The sequence below is a fragment of the Ricinus communis genome, chromosome 1 (genome assembly GCF_019578655.1).
Source record: "Ricinus communis isolate WT05 ecotype wild-type chromosome 1, ASM1957865v1, whole genome shotgun sequence".
NCBI lineage: Eukaryota > Viridiplantae > Streptophyta > Magnoliopsida > Malpighiales > Euphorbiaceae > Ricinus > Ricinus communis.
The window spans coordinates 17,653,493-17,663,680 of record NC_063256.1 but is presented as its reverse complement, the minus strand read 5'-3'; the positions used below and the strand labels follow the sequence as shown (position 1 = coordinate 17,663,680).

Genomic DNA, 10,188 nt, shown 5'->3' with positions numbered 1-10,188 from the left:
ATAGAAAATGGCCATGAACAACTATCAGTGGCAATCCTCTAGGAGCCGACCAGGAAGACAGGGAGTGGTTAACTAAGTGGACTCTATAGCAGCCTTGGTAGCTCATGTGGAGCTTCTAGCCAAGAAGATTGACCAACTCCAGATGCCAGTTCATGCAGCGAATGCTGGTTGTGAGTATTGTGGTGGTCCGCATTACAGTGCGAACTGTACTGCGGGAAATATGTTTGCTTCATCCTCTACTATTTTTCTAGCTAATTCTGCTGTGTCTTCTAAAGTTGAGCAGGTTGATTATATGGGGAATGCCCCAAGGCAGCAGAATAGCCCTTACAGCAATACATACAACCCTGGATGGCGCAATCATCCCAACTTCAGTTGGAGGAACAATAATGCCCAGGGTTCGCCAAGTTTTCAAAGACTTCATCAACAGCCACAGCAACAACCAGGTGGGCCTGCACAAGCTCCTCCTCCACCATAAAAGAAGTCAAATTTAGAGGAGCTTATGGTGAAGTTTATGACGTCTACGGAGACGAGATTCCAGCAGACTGATAGTGCACTTAGGAATCAGCAGGCCTCGATTCAGAACTTGGAGACTCAAATTGGCCAAATTTCTAAGATGCTTTTAGAAAGACCTTCAGGAACGCTCCTAAGCACTACAGAGTCAAACTCGAGGGAGCATTGCAAGGCTATCACCTTGCGATCAGGTAAGAAATTGACTAGTTCTTTGCCTTTAGGAGATATACTAAGGAAGGACCGGACCTTGAGGTGGTAGAGAATGAGAGAAGGAAGAAGGCAAAGAGCAACGTGAGCATCGGCCCCGATTCCATATCCTGCGAGGTTGAGGCACGATAAGGTGGACATGCAATACAGTAAGTTTCTTAACTTATTTAAGCAGCTGAAAATTAACTTACCTTTTGTTGAGGCGATTTCGTAGATGTCGAAGTACGCCAAGTTCTTAAAGGAGATTTGGAGCAACAAGAGGAAGTTAGAGGATCTTGGTAAGGTAGTGCTTAATGAGGAGTGTTCAGCTATTCTCTAGAACAAACGGCCACTCAAGCGACGAGATCTAGGGAGTTTTACTATCCCTTGTATGATTGGTGATTTATCAATTAATGGTGCATTGGCTGATTTAGGAGCTAGTATTAACTTGATGCCTACTAGTTTATTTGCCAAATTAGGGTTGCATGAACCCAAGCCTACCAGGATGAGTATTCAGTTAGCAGATAGGACTGTTAAAATTCCTAGAGGTGTTGTTGAAGATGTACTTGTAAAGGTAGATAAATTTATCTTTCATGTGGATTTTGTGGTGATGGATATGGAGGGTGAGAGCATTGTGCCTCTTATCCTGGGTAGGCCTTTCCTAGCTACATCGAGGGCTGTTATCAATGTAAGCGATGGGAAGCTTAAGCTTAGAGTTGATGATGAGACCATTACCTTTGACCTAGCCACTTCCATGAGACAATCACTGGACTATGATAATACTGTGTATTCTATTGATGTGATTGATGATGTGGTTGAGTCCTATTTGCAAGAAATTTTATGTTTTGACCCTTTGCAGGTAGCATTAGTGCTAGACTGCATCGATAGGTACACTGCCTTAGATTGCAGCTGCATAGATAGCAAACATCAAGTTTTTCACATAGTCATGATGCTCTAGGCGCTCTTCCAATTTGAAAGCTGAAATTTCACCAATTGGAAGGATCGACGGTTAGGCAATCTCTTCAGGAACGTCAATGGCGAGTATCAAGGTCGTATTCCTCCGGAAAGTGAAAGCCCAGAGTTACTCCTTTATTTTTTATTATATTAACCTAAAATGAGGGATGAATAATTTCTAAACTAACTAATAGCTACAAGCTAAGTTCTAAGGGAGATGCAGGAGTAATTGATAACTAAAATAATCAAGACAAGAAAGCAAACCCAAAGGGAACCTAAACTAGTTGGCAATCAAACAAAAGATAAAGGATTGGAGAGTCTAATTATGCTACCCGTGGATGAATTCTTAACCGAATTTGGTTTCTCTCTCGAGATAACTGAATTCCTAAACCTAATAACCTAAAGTTGGAATCTCTTCCTAACGATTGATTCTTAAATTAGCATTAAGCTTTAATCCGCCTCTATTAAGCTTTGTTAATTCTTAATCCGGCAAGTTAATTATCCTTATCTCTAAGCGATTATTAACCAATTCTTGCTATTCAAAATTCCAATTGCCAAATGGACTTCTCAATCACACAAAGCAATCTAAACACACAATTCACAACGTCTCATGAATAATGCATTATCTTATTAATATTGAAGGCAAGAAGAATCCAAAACTAACCCAAACAATCCAACAATATATATCAAGCCAACATAGTAAAGAAATCCCAATGGATTTAATCAATCTAGCTAATCATGTTCATTATCAAAATACACAAGAATTCAATTACAACAATGAGTAAAGGTAGAAAAAACCCAATTACACCCTTGGATGAGAGTAAACAGCCCCAATTCCTCTTGCTCGAATTGAGTCGATTATTGTTCCTCTTGCTCGATTTGAAAACCAATCAACGAACCTCGCCCAATCTTCAATCTTTAAAGGGAATCCGATTGAAACCTTGATCCAAGTCTCCTTTTCCCTTGGTTTCAGCTCAAAAAACCCTTAGGGAGAGAAAGGTTAGGGTTTGGGACGTTCTCCCCCACTCTTTTTCTTCTTTCCTCTCTTCTTTCTTTTAACTAATTCCCCCTGTCACCGCCAACACGGCCGTGTTCCCAACACGGGCTGGTATTGATGATCATGTTACTCTCTGTGGCTGTGCTCCCTAAAACTTCTGTTTCTTTGATGTTTGATGCACCAACACGGCCGTGTTGGTGCATGTGTTGGGAACACGGTGAGTGTTGAAACCAACACGACCATGTTCAAATTAGGGATGCGCAAACTCGACTTATTTTGGCAACTTTGACGTCCAATTCTTCCTTTTATCACTCTTTGACCTCTTTTGGACCTAAAGCACACAAACAAATGCATAGGGTGAGTGTTGGGACCAATTCACATCCAAATGTACATAAATTCTGCCTTAAAATCCCTATTTAGATGTGTGTATTCTACGCACATCAGGGTACCTTACCCCTAGCTTACTGGATTAACAACTAATTTGATATACTGCCGAATTTCTGTTAAATTTTGTGTAAATTTAACATGGTCGATTTATTACAATATTTTGCTACTTATGTTGCTATCTAACATTGCATTTTATCAGGAAAGTATGGCCGACGATCAGTAGAGAGCCGCTGGGAAGCGAGCTAGAGTTGAGGATGGTTCTTTTAGTCACTAGACCTCATGATACGGCCCTTTCTGATTACTTCTGGAGCGACAACCTCGAACCGAGGTGCAGAACCAGGGAACCCGAGCTTGACCTGTCCCTACACTTGCAGTTGGCAAGCATCCTTACTTGATCTTCACCAACCAGGCACATAATGATCGATTTCAAGTGGTAAGGACCAAGACACTTCTAGTTTGCTGGAGACAGTACCATGGAATAGGTTTTTTGACATTAGAGAGCCTACTTACAGAGACCTAACTTTGGAGTTCTTCAGTACCTTTTGGCTTCAACCAGCTGTTAGGGACTTTGCCTTGCCAAACACAATTTCTTTCAAGGTAACTGGCAGAACCTACAGGATGTCCCTAGTTGAGTTTGGTATAGCTTTAGGGATATGGACGAGAGTAGAGGTGGATTCCAATTTATTTGATCAGGCAATTAGACATTTGGGGACGGAAATAGATTCGTATTGGGAGGATATTAGGGTGGTCCGACGCTCTTTCTCTTCGAGCCGGACCAAGGCTTCATGTATTTCGGATAGTTTGAGATACCTCTACAATATATTAGCGCACAAATTGGCTGATAGGGGTGAGAGCTGGGGAGCTCTCAATAAGCTTGATGTTGCTTTACTCTGGCATATTCGGTAGAGGACCTATTTGGATTTAGGGTTTATGATAGCTACACAGATGGATGGGATTCAGAGATCAGCTAGGAAGGCAGTTCATAAGCATCATACTACACATGTTTTCATGCCGGATTGTTTACATTTTTATGCATGATTATCCCGTTTTATGCTAGAATCACCTGTCTTTTGTTTCCTTTCTCGTTTCAGGTCATTTTCGAAGGACACCATCAATAATCCAGGGAAATACGTGTGATTACGGACCAAAATCCATCAAATTGGGTGAGAACTAGCCCCCCGAGGGTTGAGCACGGCACGGACTCGGCCTTCTGAATTACGAGGCTATCCCCAATTGTGCCATTTCAGCCGACTTAGTAGCTACTGACCTCCAGGCGGCTGTGGTGGCTCGGCATCGGCTTGGGCATGGCTTGGAAGGAGTCGACTGGACTCACAGTTGACCTTGCTTGGACTCGGCCGTCTTGAATCATCATGACTGGACTCCGTGCGTCGGCCATCTGAATCAACTATATAGGCAATTTTGAGTTCTTTTGGAGGAGAGATGAATTTTGGACTCAATTCCAAGACACACACTTAATCAATTGTTTTCCTATACCTCAATTGTAGACCTTGAGAGACAAAAATTCATCAATTGAAGGAGGGATTTCACTTGTTCCAACATCGAATTGAAGATCAAGACAAACTTTGGGAGCATTCAAGAGGCAACATCGAATTTTGTTCCCTAATTGCTTTAACCATGAACATGAGTAGCTAGATCTTTTGAATCCATTAGGGTTCACCTTTGTTGATGGATTATGCTTAATTGTTAGTTTTTATAATTGTCATTCTTGCAATCTTCTTGCTAGTAATAAAAGTTTGATTCAGTTAATTTGAGACGTTGGATTAATTGTTTATTAGGTTGTTTCTTGACATTGAGAAATGCTTGTTACAACTGGACATTGAATAGTATGGACTGGTAGTTAAACTTAGAGATAAGGTTGATTTACTCGCCGGATTAAGAACTAATAACTCTTAATAGTTTTAAATCATACTTAATGGAGGAAGAGATTCCATTAGGTTAGTGCAGGTTTAGGAATCCGGTAAGCTCGAGAGAGGAACCGGGATTCAATTCAGGATTTAGGCACGGGTAAGCAAGATCGGCAATCCATACAATCCATTTTTAGAATTCCATCACTTAGGCTCCCTTTTCGGTTTGTTTCTCTCTTTGCAATTGTCTTTTGATTGTCCGTTGTTCTTCATTTACTTATTTGCACTCATAACCATTAGCTGGTACGTTAGAACTTTCACACCCTATTTCGGACTAGATAACATAGCAAGCGGTAGTAACTCTAGGTTCACCCGATCTCCAGGGATACGACCTTGATACTCACTAGTGCTGAAACTGCATCGGTGGAGTTCAACGCCTTAGGTGTAGGTTGCATAAAGAGCCCGTCAAGTTTTTGGAGGCGCTGTTTGTGGAAACACGATAACGGTGAACTAGGGAGTGAATTGTTTTTGTGTTAATTTAGTCATTATTTATTTATTCATTTATTCTTTATTTAGTTATTATTATTTATTTATTATTATTTATTATTTATTATTATATTGTTTTTGTTGATTGGTGGTTGTGTGGACTTTCGGTTTTAGGTAGTTTATGACCAGGAGCTCAAACTCGAATCTTATAGAGCCTCTATCTGATCCAGAACGATCCCTCAGACTCTTAAGGAAGAGGTTGCAATTAGAAGAGGAGGAGATTGAGGTTGAGGTACCTGTGGATAGACTAGACACGATGGAAAACCATGACCCCCAGGCCAACGATGATCAGAGGACGATGTACGAGTTTGCTCGACCATCTTTAGATGGGACGAGAACAAGTATAGTCAGACCTGCTGTAGCGGCCAACAATTTTGAGATAAAGGCCAATGTGATCTAGATGATCCAACAAAGCATGCAGTTTGGAGGATTGCCCAGCGAGGATCCCAATGCACATATCTCCAACTTTTTGGAGATTTGTGACACATTCAAGATAAGTGGAACAACCGATGATGCCATTTGGCTGAGATTGTTTCCATTTTCCTTGAGGGACAGAGCAAAGAGATGGCTGCAATCTCTTCCACAACAGACGATCACTACCTAGAAGGCGTTGGCCGAAAAATTTTTAAATAAGTATTTTCCTCCTGCTAAAACTGCTAAACTTAGAAATGACATATCTTCTTTTGTGCAGTTTGATGATGAAAGCATGTACGATGCATGGGAGAGATTTAAAGATCTTTTGAGATGCTGCCCACATCATGGATTGCCGGTGTGGATGCAGTTCGGACCTTCTGACGGGTTGAACCTTGCAACGAGGCGATGGTGGATGCTGCAGCAGGGCGCTAAGCGATAAGAAAGATGCCCGAAAGGTGCTCGGAACTTGATAGAGGAAATGGCCATGAACAACTATCAGTGGCAATCCTCTAGGAGCCGACTAGGAAGACAGGGAGTGGTCAACCAAGTGGACTCTACAGCAACCTTGGCAGCTCAAGTGGAGCTTCTATCCAAGAAGATCGACCAACTCTAGATCTGGTTCATGCGGTGACGTTGGCGCAAGTTTTATGGTGGCCCGCATTACGGTCGAGCTGTCTGCGGGAGGTATGTTTGCTTCATCCTCTACTACTTTTCTATCTAATTCTGCTATGTCTTCTGATGTTGAACAGGTTGATTATATAGGGAATGCCCCAAGGCAGCAGAATGATCCTTACAGCAATACATACAACCCTGGGTGGCGCAATCATCCCAACTTGATTGGAGGAACAATAACGCTCGGGGTCCACCGGTTTCGAGACTTCATCGACTCAAGAAGAATATTCACTGGCCTCGACAAGCTCCTCTCCTCTACGTAAAAAGAAGTCAAATTTAGAGGAGCTTATGATGAAGTTTGTGACGTCTACGGAGATGAGGTTCCAGCAAACTGATAGTGCACTTAGGAACCGGCGGGCCTCGATTCGAACTTGGAGACCCGGGATTGGCCAAATCTCTAAGATGTTGTCTAAGAGGCGCATGAGCTCCCAGAGCACCACCGAGTCTAACCCGAGGGAGCACGTGAACGCCATCACTTTGCGTTCGAGGTAAGTTAGTTTCAGCCTCCTTCTAAGCATGTTTTTTATGACGCCACTATTGATGTGCAGTTAAGGCAAGCGGTAGGTTAGGGAACACGAGGACAAAAGGTGAAATCAATTCCAGTCAGGGAATATCAACCTAAGATTCCTTATCCTGCTAGAGCTAAACAAGCAGAGGCGAAAGAGCAGTTCAGTAAGTTTTTAGATATTTTTAGACAACTGCATATTAACTTGCCTTTTATTGATGCATTGGAGCAGATGCCAAAGTATGCTAAGTTCTTAAAGGACATACTTAGCAGAAAAAGGAAGTTGGAGGAGGTCGCCTATGTTCAGCTTAATGAGGAGTGCTCAACGGTGTTTTAGAGCAAGTTGCCAGAGAAACGTCATGATCTAGGGAGTTTCACTATTCCCTGCACTTTAGGTAATTTGTGTGTTGATGATGCATTAGGTAATTTGGGGCCTAGCATAAATGTCATGCCCACTAGTTTGTTCAATAAGCTAGGTTTGGGGGAGGCAAAATCCACTAGGATGTGCATTCAATTAGCTGACCGTTCTATTAAGCTTCCTAGGGGAATTGTGGAAAATGTGCTAGTTAAGGTAGATAAGTTCATATTTCCTGTGGACTTTGTGGTTTTGGATATGGACAATGAGCATGGTGTACCATTAATTTTGGGGAGGCCTTTCCTTGCCACAGCTAGAGCTAAAATAGACGTATTTGAGGGGAAGTTAGAACTTAATGTAGGGGACGACTGTGTCACTTTTAGTTTACCCTCATTTGATAGTTCTTCCACCGACCATGTTCATGCCATTTGTTGTATTGATGGAATTGATCTTGCATGTAATACACAACTACAAGATGTACAAATGGATGATGCTATACATGTTTCTTCCCCTACTAGTATGTGTTATTCATCCGAAAAAATAACTTGTATCAATATGAGACTTTGTCTTTGTGATAGACCCGAGAAGGGTAGTTGCAAGTTTGTTTTTGACAGGTCACTTAGCCGGAATTCGGAGTGGATGAATGGACATCCCAAATCGGTCCAGAGAGCACCTCCTTGGTCATCTACTGCACACATCGGACCTTTTCATTGCGCTTATATGCCTCGAGCCCCAACTTACATTGAGCCTACCTTCTTAATTTGCCCGCGATGCAGGAATGCTGATCCAGAGTCCAGCTAGACGACTCGAACAAAAAGAAGCTCCTTCGGGAGGCATTCTCGAATCTATTTTTGCTTTCTGAATTTTTGGACATTTTTTATTTTATTTTATGTAGTCATTTGCAGTTAGATATTTCAGTCTGTTTTTAGTAAGTTTGATTTTGAGGAGATGCTATCCTATTGAACCTTTTACTAGATGTTGCTTGGAATGTGTTTATTCTTGAATTTTGCAGGAGTTAGCCTACTTGATGCTCGTACGTAATTTTGAGGACTAACATATTTTGAAGTGTTAAAGTACACATCAAGGGCAGTATCTAGTAGACTTTCTAGTTTTTATCTCTTTTTGTCGTCTTGTTTTTCTCTTAGTTTTCTAATTTCTTTTATGGACTCCCATAATTAGCTTCATTTTACGTATTTTATTCCTTTTATTTTAGAGTGCCTACCTTGTTCACACTGAGGACAGTGTTTTTCACAAGTATGGGGTAGGTACTGTAGATTTGTGCAGCTTTTATCGAACCTTGTTGGAAGAAGGCAATGAACGAATCTCTTAATTACAATCCAGCTAGGTAAAACTGGTATTTTTCCTTAAATTCTTCCATTTTACTTTATCTTAGATATAGAACACTGTTAATATTGTTGCTTATTATTGTGATTGACTGTTTAAACTTTGGTTTGAGAATTCATGCAATTTTACCCCACTCAAATGGTGAGATTTTGAGCCAATTGGTGCATCACTATTATGCTCCCTTTTCTTTCATTAGTGAGCATTGTACAGAATCTCTGTTTCTAGAACTTGCTTTACGATATCTTTTGAGATTACATGAATTGTCAATAATCGTGAGATGATTTGGGCACTTAGGATTTACACAATTTGGCCAAAAAGCCTAACCCTGTTTTTCCCTTAGTGAACCAAATTTGAGCCTTAGCCTTTCCTTTCGTGATAATAATAACAGTCACACTCATTTTATCACTTCTATTCATTTGACCATTCTTTCTACCATTGTTGCTGGAAATTATGTAAGTTTATACTGCATTTTATTTTGGATCAATCTGCAATCATATATTTCACTAAGTTGCTAGATTTTTCATAGATGCTCCCTTCAATTAAAAAAAAAAATATATTTGGTATTCAGTCTTATTGTATGTGTCAATAACCAACAACCCCTACATAAGCTGTTGTAATATATATACATAGTATATATATATTCAAAAAAAAAGAGTATTAATTTAGTTCATTTTGAGCATCATCTTATTTTTAGAGCAACTTAGTGTTCATTTTGGTACAACACTTGATCCTTCGTTACTTTCTTGCATTACTTGCTTAACTTCCAGCAACTTGTAGCCTACTTTCCATATTTATACGTACCCTACCTTAACCCCATGACAACCTGGCTCAAGACCCTTTGATCATGATTATTGATTATTTCGTAGTAGTGGAGATTGGATCTATAAGAAAGCCTATGGTAAGCACTTTTTCTGTATTTTTGCGTTGAGAGCTTGGCGATCTTCTTTCACCTATATACACTTGTGTGTTTTGAGTGACATCTTGTGAGGCATGGTTCTCAATTTCTAAATTTAGATGGTTTATCATTTTAACTTTAGCAACTTTATTAAGTTTGTTCTCTCTCTTAAGGATTTAGTGATTTGGGGATTTTGGGAAAAATCATTATGGAGTTTTGAAATTTGTTTTGAGCTAACCTCCTGCAATGCATTTGATTGAGTTATTTGGTATCTGTTTGAGGAGTGAGTTGTTGATTGCTTGAGGACAAGCAAAAGTTTAAGTGTGGGCTAATTTGATAAGCATCATACTACACATGTTTTCATGCCCGATTGTTTACATTTTTATGCATGATTATCCCGTTTTATGCTAGAATCACCTGTCTTTTGTTTTCTTTCTCGTTTTAGGTCATTTTCGAAGGACACCATCAATAATCAAGGGAAATACGTGTGATTACGGACCAAAATCCATCAAATTGGGTGAGAACTAGCACCCCGAGGGTTGAGCACGGCCTGGACTC

General features: G+C 40.5%; 1 non-coding gene across 1 annotated transcript; it reads right to left on the bottom strand.

Annotated features, from left to right (window-relative positions):
* Positions 1-6,103: 6,103 nt before the first annotated feature.
* On the bottom strand, positions 6,104-6,210 carry LOC112535825. The gene has a single exon (XR_003079913.2). It is a non-coding gene; the product is annotated as a small nucleolar RNA R71 (small nucleolar RNA).
* Between the last annotated feature and the right edge of the window lie 3,978 nt (positions 6,211-10,188).